At 38.1% G+C, this 14,418-nt stretch overlaps 1 protein-coding gene across 10 annotated transcripts in view; it reads left to right on the forward strand.

The window, feature by feature from the left end:
- The window catches only part of RIMS2 (regulating synaptic membrane exocytosis 2), a gene marked incomplete at both ends in the record, with an annotated part of 289,996 nt that overhangs the window by 61,718 nt on the left and 213,860 nt on the right, over positions 1-14,418 (forward strand). The gene's annotated exons all lie outside the window — the stretch shown is intronic.

Below are 14,418 nucleotides of genomic sequence, written 5' to 3' on the forward strand. Positions count from 1 at the left end.
AACTTCTCCATCACTTTTTAGCAATAATAAGAAATTTGATGTCTATATACTCCATGTGATGATGTCCATATATAGAGGTGTCATTTTGATTGCTTGAAGACAGTATTAACTATGAAGAAATAATTGTAATGGCATTTATTTATAAGTCAGTCTCCTGCTTCATTTTGTTTTTTTTAAACATACAATGTAGTGGGTTTCTTCAATGGGCAAGGAGTGACACAGTGACATAGCATTGTTTTATTGTAATAGTAACAGAACTGTCCGAGCAACAGGTAATGGCCGGTACTTATATACTTAAGTCCTCAGATGTTCACCCAATTACTTGCCTGGAATCTCCTGCCCAAATACGAATGTAACTGCCAAAATGGTTGGGACTAACCATTAGGGTATCCTGAGGGCTAGCCTTGGCATGGCAGGAAATGCCCACTTAGCTTCTCCACAATAGGCGGGGGTCAATGGCTTGCATATTTACAGGACAGTACATAACACCCCTCCCCATTTAGATGGCCATCATCCTTGGTCTATTCAGCACTCATAGTCCTTGAGGTAGGCTGGGGAACCTCGCGTCCCAGTGGACTGGCAAAATACCTGTGAGACATCCATCTCGGGGGGGGGTATGATCCTGCTCCAGTCTAACAGACTCATGCTGTCCGTTACAGTTGCCTGCAGCTGCTGTTGACTCTCCCAGCTCTTGTGTCTCCGTCTCGCCGAAGGCAGCTGTGGTAGACCAGAGCAGACTTCCCAGTCTTCATGCCTCTGTGTCTTGGGAGGTGACAGCGGTAGACCGGGACATACTCGGGGGAACGTCGTCACTTTAGGTGTCTAAGGAAATATTTGGTACTTCCCCAGCATCTGCCCCCCAAGCGATCTCCGCTTGTTGATGCTGTAACTGGTCGATGTGGTGTCTAACCATGCGCTCATCACCTAACATGACCTTGTACAACAAGGATTCCTTTATCTTGCGTCACCCTGGCCACTACCCAAGGTACTTCGCCCCCATAGTTCCTGGCCCAGACGAAGTCACCTAGCTGCAAGTTCCTGGGTGGCTAGGATTGAGCTGTCTCTGCCACTGCTCTATCTGGGTGAAGTTGGTTGAGCTTCGTTGTAAGCCGGTGAACCCATCTCAGCTCCAATGGACTGCGACCCGTCGCGGTGCAGGGGGTTGTGTGTTGGCACAGTAAGAAATTCACCAGGCACTGATTCCAGTCCCCCGTGGTTATCTGCTTGAGCAACTCCTTTGTTGTCCTGATCATCCGTTCTGCCTGGCCTTTGGAGGTGGGGTGGAAAGGAATGGATGTAGCATGCTGGATCATGTTGGCATTTAGGAAAGCCTGAAACTCTTCTGCTGGGAATTGTGCCCCATTGTTGAACACAATCACATCTGGTGTGCATGGTGAACAGTCAGTGCAACTCATGGATTACTCTGGTCATTGCCATTGATGAGACCGATACCACTTCCAGCTACTTTGACTCTTCTTTTTAGGTCGGTGTAGGTGACCATTTCTATGGTGGCCGGGGTTATTAGGTTTTCTGCAATGTCAAATGTGTCTTGCCCACAGACACATAGTAAAGTTGCCACCTTCAACCCATCATCTCTCATCTGATTTACGCGGAGATAATTGTCAACTCGGGAGATGTATGCACTCCATTGTTCGGGGTGGGTTATGTCAAACTCTTGAATTCTTCCCAATTTGGCCATTCTTGGGAGGTCGGTGTAGGTGACCATTTCTATGGTGGCCGGGGTTATTAGGTTTTCTGCAATGTCAAATGTGTCTTGCCCACAGACACATAGTAAAGTTGCCACCTTCAACCCATCATCTCTCATCTGATTTACGCGGAGATAATTGTCAACTCGGGAGATGTATGCACTCCATTGTTCGGGGTGGGTTATGTCAAACTCTTGAATTCTTCCCAATTTGGCCATTCTTGGGAGGTCACGTGTGCGGGTCTTGTTTGTGCTACTGCGGTTGGAGCTTTGCTGATCCTAGGAGTCCTGGGGACAGATCCTCAGGTCTGTTGTGCCTCGAGTGTGTCTTACTGCTGGGCAGGTGGGGAGCAGGTCCCACCAGGGCTCGTAGCCTGGTCTCTCACCAGTCTGTTGATCAGCAGCAGCTTGACATAGCAGCAGCCTGACATAGCATTGCTTTATTGTAACAGTAACAGAACTGTCTGAGCGACAGGTAATGGCTGGTACTTATACACTTAAGTCCTCAGATGTTCACCCAATTACCTGCCTGGAATCTCCCACCCAAATACAAATGTTCCTGCCGAAACAGTTGGGACTAACTGTTAGGGTCCCCTGAGGGCTAGCCTCGGCTTGGCAGGAAATGCCCACTTAGCTTCTTCACAATAGGCAGGGGTCAATGGCTTGCATATTTACAGGATAGTACATAACACAGTCCATCTACATTTATTTTCCTTTCATGTTTCCATTGTTGGCATTTCTGACTCAGTCACAAACAGTACACCTACTTTTCATGTTATATCAATTTCAAATTGGACTTGATCATAAAGAATGTGATGGAATGTGCACCTGGAGAAGGATGGGGAGGGTGTTGGCAAGAGCACAGTGGTTTCCTAGGGAGGAGGCAGAACATTCCAGAGAAAAGCCCAAAATAAGAAACTGTAGTCCTGAACTGGATGAAAGAGGAAGAAAGAGATTCAGGGTAGCTACACTCATCAATGTGATGAACGTGACCACCCAGAGCTTATCAATAACCTTTTTGGTAGCTATATGCTAAGAAAGAATAGGTTCATTTGTCTAAGGTAGCACAAATGGAACTTATAATTTTATGTGTTGCCTCATTGATCTTACAGGTCATTGGTGTCATATAAAATTAATGTTTTTTTTAAGTTAACAAGGCATTCACTGATTACAAAGCAAGGAGTAAATATAGCAAAAGAGAAAAAAGTAATGTATAGCTCCATTATACTGTGAATCATATATGATTCATACAAAGACCTGATTCTGTTTCTAGTACTCCTCATAGATCCAGATAATGATTCTGAAGTGATTTTATTTAAATCCTTACAATTAATTCCCAAAGGAATTGGACTAGATAGAATTCCATACCTCAAGCCATGTAAGCAGAATTGCATTATCAAAGTTGGAAGGAATCATGAAGGTAGTCCCAATTTTGTTGTTAATGTATAACTTTCAAGATGTATAAAATTACAAAACTCTTGCTAGATAGCTGATAAGTCTCTGTTTAAGTACTTCTGGAAATAAGAAAGTACTGTCTCCTGAGTTTTCTCTTCTGACAAACTGATCATATAATTAATCTTTCAGAATGTACTATATACTCCACCTTCCCCTGAGCTCTCAGAGCAGAGACACAGATGTTACATTACATCATGTCTCCTTACACAAAATTTTATATAACTTTCACCCCCCTCCTCTTGGAGGTTGCTAGAAATTTCTCTACTTTTATATAGTCTACATCTGTGTAGTGTTTTCAGTTATAATGGCCTCTATTATGTAGCATTATTAACATTATTTGTTACATTTAATTTAGTTTTGTGGTTCAAGATGTAGTTCTAGCCTGGCTTTGTAGAACAACATAGGATAAGTTGACTGTTCTTTTTGGCAGGACTCATAATTCTCTTTATTCGAGGATAAAAATATCTTGTTTCATCTACTTTTATTATTCTATGCACTCTTTGTAGACACACTACCATTATCCTTGAAATATGATGCTTGGAAAGAACTAGAAAGTTATTGATCATTGAAATAACTACAAGGAATGATATAATTGTATAAAATTAAAAGTACTGAATCTATATTTTGGTAGTTAAAATTAGTGGCATTGGTCCCTGGTTATACTTTATAATAAACTTTGTTTCTGCTATATATCTTTCCAAAAAGTAACAGTTGATAAGTAGAATAAGGAGTAGTTCATGTCAAAAGAGGCATTGTTCAGTCAATAATATTTTATTGGCAAGGAACGGATTTATAATCTCAAATAAGTGCAATTCTGTGGAGTACTACTTCTGCTTATCTATTTTATTTATTTGATTGAAAGGTTTCATTCAGCAACCTTCCAAGGTTATGACAATGCTGAATGAGGGAGACATACAACTTTGAATTGCATTAAAAGAATATTGACAAGGCAATTCATGTGCAAAGTTATAACATGCACACATAGTACGTTCATAGCTGCCTGATTTCCTCCTCCCACAGTGTTCCCACACCATCAGCATCTTCTAGATGCTCTTCAAGGGTAATTCCTCATAGAGCACACTGCAGTAATCCAGTTGGGAGGTGAGTGATCTTGAATAGAACTTTCAATTTAAAAAAGGACTTACCTGGCATATAAAATAAGTTGTGTAAAGTTTTGGCCATGCCTGCCACTTGTTCCTTGAACCAAAGCTAGAAAAGGAAGATTAGAAACAGGAGAAAAATTATTCAATACCATCAGGTCATATAAAGGGAGCAGACAGTCTCCTTCTTTAGAGCCAGTGGAACTAGATGAAATGAGGGACAAACAAATCAAATAGAAAGTGAATAAACTATCACCTCTTTCAGAGAAAAGTTCACCGGTCAGGACCTAGTTGCATGACATTTCTTCAAAAACCTTAGCTAGCTAGGAGGGACATGGGTCCAATGTATAGATCAGGGGTAGGCAACCTCGGCTCTTTTATGACTCATGGACTTCAACTCCCAGAATTCCTGAGCCAGCTATTTGAAGTCCATGAGTCATAAAAGAGCCGAGGTTGCCTACCCCTGGTATAGATAGCTAAGCTTATGGTTCCCAGTACCCTACTTCTTCAGGAGAATTTTCTGTTCACTTTCTTCTTAACGATACAAAAAAGATGCTGAGGCTCTAGAAAGAGTGCAGAGAAGAACAACAAAAATGTTAAGGGGTCTGGAGGCTAAATCTTACGATGAATAGCTTAGGGAGCTAGGTATGTTTAGCCTAAAAAAGAGAAGTCTTAGGGGAGACATGATAGCTATCTTACAATACTTGAGATACTTTCACTAGGAAGAGGGGGTCAATTTATTTTCCATAACACCTGAGGTCTGGGCAAGATGCAATCAGTGGAAGATCATTAGAGGAAGATCCAACCTGGAAAAAGGAAGAATTTTCTGACAGTAAGAATGATTAATCAATGGAACAACTTGCGTCTCAGAGCTGTGGGTGCTCCATGGCTCGAGGTTTTCAAGAAAAGATTGGACAACTATTTTCCAGGATGGTATAAGGACTCCTGCCTTGGGCAGGAGCTTGGACTAGAAGACCTCCAAGATCCCTTCCAGCCCTCTGATTCTGTGATTATTCTGTTTGCATTGTAACATGATTAATTCTATCATGCTACAGCATGCATTTCAATAATGTATAAGTAGATAACCACAAACCTGCCAGAATTTAATAGCAATTCTATTTTTTTTACCCACAAAGTTCAGGTCTCACACAAATTAACAATAATTACATAAACAAAGTATAATGCTAATCACACATTGTTATTATTAATTTATGTGGGGGTTGAATCATCAATAACTGAAGTAAAACATTTGAGGTCAGACAAGCCCATTGTCAAAATGCTGTGCAGTTCTCCTCAGAGTCCAAGGCTGAAAACCAGATGACCAAGTCTGTTATCATGAAAAGATCTTTAACCTGAAGCTAACATAAGCATGACTGGGTTCCTAAATTCCTAGTTCATCTTAGTTATTATAAGTACCTTTTTAATATGTAGTAAAGCAACTTATTTGAACTGCATTCTTGAATCTTCCTTTGTTAAGTTCATGACTGCATATTTGAATGCTGAAGAGAGATTCATTGCTATGCCAAAGTAAAGCTGTCACAATTTGTGACTTTGGATAATTTTAGGCCATACACTTGGAATAATTTTTTTTAATCCCATTTATATCCCGCCCTTCTCCGAAAACTCAGGGCGGCTTACAATCTAAAGCATAAATCAATGTGCTTAGCAATAGCCTTCATTCTATGTATATGTTGTTTTTAACAGAACAACTATTCTTTGAAAGATTCAGTACTGTTTCTGTCTGGCTTGCTTAAGCTCCAGAGTTTCAGAAACAGGTTTGAAATCTTTTCCAGACTGATAAGATATCAACTTTAAAAAATAAGTTTTATTAATTTTCTAATTTTACATCCATTATGAAGCAATGTGGTGATTGGATAATCAAAAGTCCAATAACAAAATCTTTTTATACATAAGTCAGCATAGATCAACAAAAATTCCCTCTCCAATTCCCTTAATCATAATATCAAAATCAAATTAATACATTTCTGGTTGTGACACAGTCAGTTAGAACAATTATCAATACATTTTCACAGATACTTATTCATGTCCTGTTTTTAAGTTTTATCTAATTTCACTACGGTGCTCCAAATTAGCCTATGTTATCTAAGAAACTTAATTTTCGGGTAACCCACATTTCCCCTATTTCATTATATAGTAGTTATCATATCTGAAATACATACATTGTTCATTTAGGTGCATTCTTGTTATATTTCAAAAACACATTCTATCTATCATCTTTGTAATTATCAATAATTATTAACAAGGTATCTTTTGTTGTGTCATTCCAAATTCTATAATATAATTCAAAGTTATGGTTTAGTAGCTAATTTTCATTCCCTTAAAAATCTAGGTCCTAAATATAAAATCAGTTTATATCTTTTAACAGTTCCCCTTAGCCCATTAAAAGCAATTTTAAGCAATCCCAACATTAAAAAAACCCCATTTTTAAAATCTAACTCTAGGTTTCTTTTTGTGCCAGGCAGGCTTCCATAGCATTGCCTTTAACTTCTCAAATGTGTCTCCCTTTCTTCCTACACACGTTGTTTGAATCCAGGGAGACCATCCAGTTGTCAATTTTTCAAAGAGAGTGACCCCTTTATAGTCATTAAATTGTCGTTGTAATAAATCAGGTCTCCATGTTTGGCATAGTATAGTTGTCATTAATTCAGTCTGGTCTTCTTCTTCTTTCAGTCCCATCTGGCTTAAGTAAGAGGTCATGTCCGGAGTTATAGTTTTTGTTTGTTTGGTTAGATTCATAATGTACTGTATTTGAAGGCCTTTGGCATCCTCCATCTTAGTATTGCTTTCTTCAGCTTCTGTTGTTTGTTGAATTGTAGATTTTATAGTTAAAATTGAAGTTTGGGCATTAAGGATCTCAGTAAATTGTTGTTCTTTAAAGTCCCCTATTTTGTTGTTGATTTCCTCCTCTTCTGTTAGTTTTTGGATTGTCAGTTCATCGATTGAAGTCAGAGTCACATTTAATGGGTTTATGTTGTCAGATTTGTCTTTAAGTCTGGCTTTCATCTGTTCAGTCATTGCCAAAATAGTATCAAGCATAAGTTTATAGTCAAGGGGTGGAATATAATCCTTCATTTCTTTGATGTTTACAGATAGGTCTTTAGTGGAGGCTATTTTAATAAGAGTCAGTGAATGTCCACCTCCATTATTCCTAAAGGTTGTTTTTGGTGCCAGGTGTTCCCAATTCTTATCTTTAGAGATAATGTCAAGGACACATCTGTTACAGTCAGATCTCACAATAAAAAAAAGGTTTACTTGCTATACCAGGTTTCACCACAAGATGTCCTCAATAGCACGTAGAATCTTTTTCCAGACTAATATGAGGCTTTTATCCAATTAGTCCATTTTTTAAACAATGAATAGGGTAGAAGGTCCCCATAGAGATAAGAACGTCTTGTTGTTGTTAGTTGTGATGTTGCGTCCGACCCATCACGACCCCAGGGACAACGTTCCTCCAGGCCTTCCTGTCCTCTGCCATCTTCTGGAGTCCATTTAGGCTCACACCTACTGCTTCAGTGACTCCATCCTGCCACCTCATTTTCTGTCGTCCCCTTCTTCTCTTGCCCTCATGGACAGTACCAAAAGGAAAAAAGAATGTTTTAGTAGCCCAAAAATTCCAGAGGTACAAATAGGGTTGTTTAATTATTTAGCTTAGTCATTTGGTTTCTTTTGAGGCTTTAAGGTTTTAGTTCCCCAAGCAGCAGTTGCCGATCTTTCAAGAGAGGGGGAGAAGATTTTCAGAAGAGTTCCACAGGGAAGTAATTAGGGAAGTAAGAAAGGTAAGGTCTCATCCAAATCCTCCAGATTGCTTCGTTGTGCTTGATGGTGATTTTGGCTTTTGGCAGGGAGCGGATTAGTGATTGGCCATGTTGATGGTTGATCTCTTCTTCTTCGGGCCGGAGTTGCTCCGGATCAAACGGAGGGCTGCCGCCCTTCCACGATCACAAGGAGGGCCACCTCATGGTGGTCGCCCCTGCAGGGCGACCTTTGGCCCTTTTCAGGGTCCTCCAAGGAAGATAGATCGGGCGGCAGGTAGAGGCTTCTTCCTGCACGTTTGCTGGCGCCATGTGCACAGACCGTAATTCAGATATCAATGGTTTTTTATGCATTATTTTCAGCAAGGCACAATATGCTTCTAGATTTGCTCACAAAACTGATCCTAGTTATCCTGATCCTTAAATGAATTGATTGAGAGCAATTATTTTTTCACGGTAGATCCTTGCATGTTGGATGATGCTACTTATGAAGCAAGTCCTCAGTCTATTATTGTATACCCAGATTCCATTTATAAATCAGTAGGACTCTAATGAAAGAAGGCATCAACCTAGAAACTGGGAGATTATAAATTTGAGTTCTGTCTTGGGTACAAAGCCAGATGGGTGACCTTGGGCCAGGCACTTGCTCTCAGCCCTAGAAAGGTGACAATGGCAAAGCACTTCTGAAAAACTTTGTCAAAAAAACAGCAAGGACTTGTCTAGGCATTCTTGGAGAATTGAACACAATTTAATGGGGAAAAAAGGGATTCTGATAACACCAGTAAGGCTCTTTATAACATTCAATGACAAAGATAAGCAAAAATGCAGAAATCCAAAAGAAAGTGAACACTTTTCACAGAAATATATAGTGTCCCTTTATATCTAGTTGAAAAATAGGGTAATTGATTAAAAATAACTGCAGAAGGCTATTTTTATTATGTAATTCTGTTATTTATGAATCGTTATGTAAATTTATAGTTGGTACAGAAGTGAACATTTTGGCATTTTTGTTTTTCTTTAAATATTTATACCATCAATTGGCACTATCCTTATATATTATGGCATATAGGCTTGTATATACTATAAAAACAAACAAATTTTTTAAATATAAAATAATGAAATTAAGTTAAAATTAAAATAATAACTAATACCAACTCTAGATAAAAGCTTCCTTTTCTTTATATCCAACCAGAATCTGCTTTTTTGTAACTTAAGACTGTATTTGTGTCCAATACGCTTCAGTCTTTTAGATGACAACCTTTCACATATAAAAGAAGGCTGTTGTAATGTTTCCTTCAGTTGTCTTTTCCCAAAATTAAATCTGCTTCAAAGGATGTACTTTAGTGAAGTCCATTTACAATAAAGTTGCTTTGAAGAATAGTCATATAGGTAGTTCTAATTGGGATTGGAAACCTGGTTGTAAGTCATTACAACTATAGGTAAAATCACTCACGTGAACAGAAGTTAATCTTATGACTTTTTTCATGGCAGTCGTTAAGCAAACCCATTTATTTGAATGAACATTTTTTGCATGAAATTTGCAAAAAATGTCAAAAACCAGCAAAAAACTCCCCATACTAAAATCAGTGATGTGGTCACAGAATGCCACAATGAGTTGCACAGTCATATGACTGTGTGGTGTGTGTGATGTGACAGCCAGGAGTGCTCTACACAGGTCATAAACTACTTATTTTATTTCTATCATAACTTTGAAAGGTCAAAAATAACTGTTGTAAGTCAGGGACTCCTTTAGCCAGCTTTGACTTGATCAATAAATTACAATTTTCCAAGTAAAAAGGGCTGGAATTTTAGATCAAGTTTTAAGTTTCTACCCTATAAAAAGCAAGAGATTTCACACATTTTATTTTTGGCAAGGAATTAAAGTTTCTCTATTAAGTAGAGATCTATGGTTAAATATATTACTAGATAATACCAGCTTATGCAATGTTTATTTCTAAGTAAGCATGCAGAGGATATTTTTTTTAATCGTTAGATTATTATTTCAGAGTACAGCAATACCACTATTTAACACAAGATGGTGTCTCATCCTTTGCTATGAATAGTGAAGTTTCTCATAAGGGGAAAAAAAAGACCTGTATCAATGAAGATTGAGAGCCCGTTTGTTGTAGTGTTCAGGGTCAGCCCTAGGAAGGAGGCAATTGTAAACCACTTCTTAAAAATCTTGCCAAGAAAACTGCAGGGACTTGCCCAGGTAGATTCCAAGAATAATCCATCTTGCACTTTTTAAAATTATTACATGTACAACATTTTAATGAATTTTTATTTGAATACAAATAATACAATTAAATTTTAAGTGGTATATATGTAATAGAAAAATGTTGGGACATTCTAAAATGTTGTAATTTGAGAAAATTGTGAATAATTTATCCAATATCTAATTATTGTTATTGTGTAATTATTATTCTTAACAATGCTAATGATCATTATTAATATAATTAATTCATCCTATTTCCCACAAATTTGTCAAACATGATAGTAAATTATTGTATTTATTTAAGAAATATAATGATTTTAACAGTGGGATGCTGTATCAATATCAAGAGCCTTGGTGGAGCAGTGGGCTAATGCCTCCTTAAGTAACACCAGCTGCCTGCAATTAGTGCAGGTTCGCATCCCACCAGGCTCAAGGTTGACTCAGCCTTCCATCCTTCCGAGGTAGGTAAAATGAGGACCCAGATTGTTGGGGGCAATTAAGCTGACTTTGTAATAATGCCGCTTGGGTGTGTGTGTGAAAGCCCTAATAAGCAGGCATATACATAGAATGAAGGCTACTGCTAAGCTTGTAAGCCGCCCTGAGTCTTCGGAGAAGGGCGGGATATAAATGGAATTAAAATAAATATATAATAAATAAATAAATATCTTTTCAAGCCATATTTATTTATATTGTTTTTTAGTGAACAAAGTATTTTTATTAACTTATATAGAAATATATTTAGTTAAGCCAGTGTAAATAATTAAAAGGCAACAATAGATGCAATAGATTCCTCTCATTTTACTTCTTCAACCAATTCCTCTCTTTGGGTAGGGATTAGGTTGAGGATATCAGATCTTCTACCTTCTGACAAATGAAATTGTCAGCAAAAGAAGATAAGAATTTGTTGGACCTCTGATTCTTGGGAGAATTTAAGCCGATATTAGGGTGCTTTCATGGCCAGTTCCAACTCTGTGAGGAAATCGACAGTGAGCAGTCATTTCTACAGTTCCCAGATAAACTGCTACCTGAGGAGCTGCAAACAGATGTGAGATAGTGCTGAATTATGAAACAACCTGACCTCAAAGTTCCAGTTGTCATAGCATCCCCATGGTCATGTAATTGCAATCCCAGGTTTTTGCCACCCAGGTTACGATTATGCAGTTGAAGCATCTCCCACAATTATGTGGTCGCCATTTGCAATGTTCTGGTTTCCTATAAGCAAAGTGCGATCATGTGTGGGAATGACCTTGAGGGGCAAGATGAAGGAATATTTCTAGAGAATGATAAGGAGGATCCCCCAATGGCTTAATGATCAAATAAAGAAACTTAGGAGGGATCTGGCCTCGGTTGGTTAGGCTGTTAAAATGACAGTGGGAGATTTGTACTTTCAGACTTGTGAGATTCTGTTAATGAAGCCTTAAATAAATTCCAATAGCTCATCTGGTCAGGTTTACTGTCTGGTTTACCTGGGAAGACTGACACGAAGTCAGTGGGGAAACCAGCAGGAGATCACAGATGGTGACTATGTGATGTCCTCCCTTAATGATGGTGTGAAATTTGCTTCATGAATCACTGGAAAGTGCTGGAGCCACCATTAGTAAGCAATGGGGTCATGTGATGTTATACTTTACAACCATGTCATTTAGCGAGGGAAATTCAAGTCCTAATTGTCATCGTTAACCATGGACTAAGTATATATTTTCCAATCCAACAGAATTTTGGAAAGTAATTATATAAGGAGCTTGGCACTTTCTCTTCCTGCCTATCTACAAAATAATGTTCTGGGAACTATAGAGGAGCAAGTTTGATGTTGGAAGTGGCAGAAGAAAGACCAAATTCAAAAATAAGCTGGATCACAGCTGTGATCTGTGAAGAAAAAAATATCAGGAAAACTGCCTTCCCAATATATTTTGATGTAAGAAACTGCTGAATAATGACTTGGAATGTTGTTGACTATTCCATTCTAAGCTCCTTTACATCTTCATTCCTCTCCTGGTGATTTGACACAGAGTAGATAAGCAAAAATGTACAGCAGCACAACATATTTTTTGTTACACAGATAAAAATAAACGTGACTGTATGATCATTACTGTTTAAGAGTTGGAAAAATTTCAGAAACTATGCTCTGCATACTTTCTCTACCTTGTTTATTTTAAAGCAGTTATGAAGGGCTCCAATACCAAACAGAGCAATGGCATTGTAGAATGGCATTTTGATCACCACAATGTAAAAAATGTTGAGACTCTAGAAAGAGTACAGAGAAGAGCAGCAAAGATGATTAGAGGACTGGAGGCTAAAACATATAAGGAACGGTTGCTGGAATTGGGTATGTGTAGTTTAATGAAGAGAAGGGTGAGGGGTGACATGATAGCAGTGTTCCAATATCTCAGGGCCTGCCACAAAGAAGAGGGAGTCAAGCTATTCTCCAAAGCACCTGAAGGCAGGAGCTTTGGTGGAGCAGTGGGCTAATGCCTCCTTAAGTAACACCAGCTGCCTGCAATTAGTGCAGGTTCGCATCCCACCAGGCTCAAGGTTGACTCAGCCTTCCATCCTTCCAAGGTAGGTAAAATGAGGACCCAGATTGTTGGGGGCAATAAGCTGACTTTGTAATAATGCTAAGCACATTGGTTTGTGCTTAAATTGTAAGCCGCCCTGAGTCTTTGGAGAAGGGCGGGATATAAATGGGATTAAAAAAAAAAGCAAGGTCCCTTCCAACTTTGGATGATGATGATGATTAACAGAATTAAAATTCTATTCAGAAGCCGTATTAATATATATGGAAAATAGTTGTGCAATTAATGTTATTACTACAGTAGAAAACAGAACAGCTGAATGAGTTGCTTATTTTCTTTATTCCTTTTTTGCTCTTTTTTTTTTGGTAAATAGATCCTGTCAGCTATAACTGATTTTGGTCCTGCAACTTTACTCTCAGCTGAAATTGATGCTGATCTGCAGAGAATGAAGCTTGAGGCTATTTTTTCTTTTCCTGATGGCCTCTTGGCCTTCCTTCCCACTTTATCTACCCACTGCTTCCATTGCGTATGATCCACCCCAAAGGATTATTCAGAGACCTTGGCCTGTTAATGGTTTATGAGGCACACTTGATTTAGCAATTAAAGGAACCTGTTCTCCAATATACTCTGCTTTTCTAGCTGAAAGTTTTTTAAAGATAAACTTTCCCAAGATTTTCAATGCCTCTCCCCCCCCCAAACATTTTAGATAGACTGTTGTTTTTTTTACAGAAAATCCAAAGTGCTTCCCAACATCGTAAGATTCTGGTGTAACTATTATTCTAGTACAGAAATGAGGTGAAGCAATTGATATGAGGCCACAATGCCTGGAGCTAGGGCAACTGGAATGGCCTCAAAAGTAATACCAGACAGACTAAATACAGCACTTCTCTTTGGCTGTTATGTAGTTTTATGTATTTTCCCTGAAGGTTACCTACAATTTCTATCTTTAAAACAACACATTACACACATCAAAATAGGAAAATAATAATTCTAGTAGGATTTTTTTAGTCTGGATCTGTTAGAAGTATATGTAAAGTGGAAGAACTGATATTATAAAATCAGATGTGTTTGCCTGGCAAGAACACTGGCTTTCATATTGAAGAAACTAGGCATTCTTATTGAAAATGGAGATATTAAATTGACTGTATTCTTCTGAAATCCGTTGTGATTTTATTAGTTTTTCAAGTTGTAGAAGAGTATTTTTCTGAGCAAACAAACATATTTCTGTGATGTCAAATTACAGTGGCACAGTAATATACCTAAAACGTCTTGAAAAGTTGAGGAACCGAGATTAAAGATAATCATTGGTTGTTAAGCTCTGAATCAACAAAGATAAACTATCCTACTATTTCTGATGGTGCTACCAACATTCCACTACCAAGCTTGGTGATTTCATACTTGTCTAGTATTATGTAATTTTGGGAGAAAATATATATATCAGTAAACAATGGCACAGTTATGGGCACTTACATGGTTTTCTATAAAAACAGCCTGTTGATAATATGTTGTAGAATTCAGGGTTGGGGTTTGGGCACTTAATGTAGCAGTCCCTTGCATAAAATAATGTTGTTATTAATAAAATATTTTTATTTTATTTTATTAAAAAGTTTTACAATACATTTTATCTTTAACAAAAAAACCCTCCCAACCCCCTCCC

Source organism: Vipera berus (genome assembly GCF_964194415.1).
Source record: "Vipera berus genome assembly, chromosome: 3".
NCBI classification, from domain to species: Eukaryota; Metazoa; Chordata; class Lepidosauria; order Squamata; family Viperidae; genus Vipera; species Vipera berus.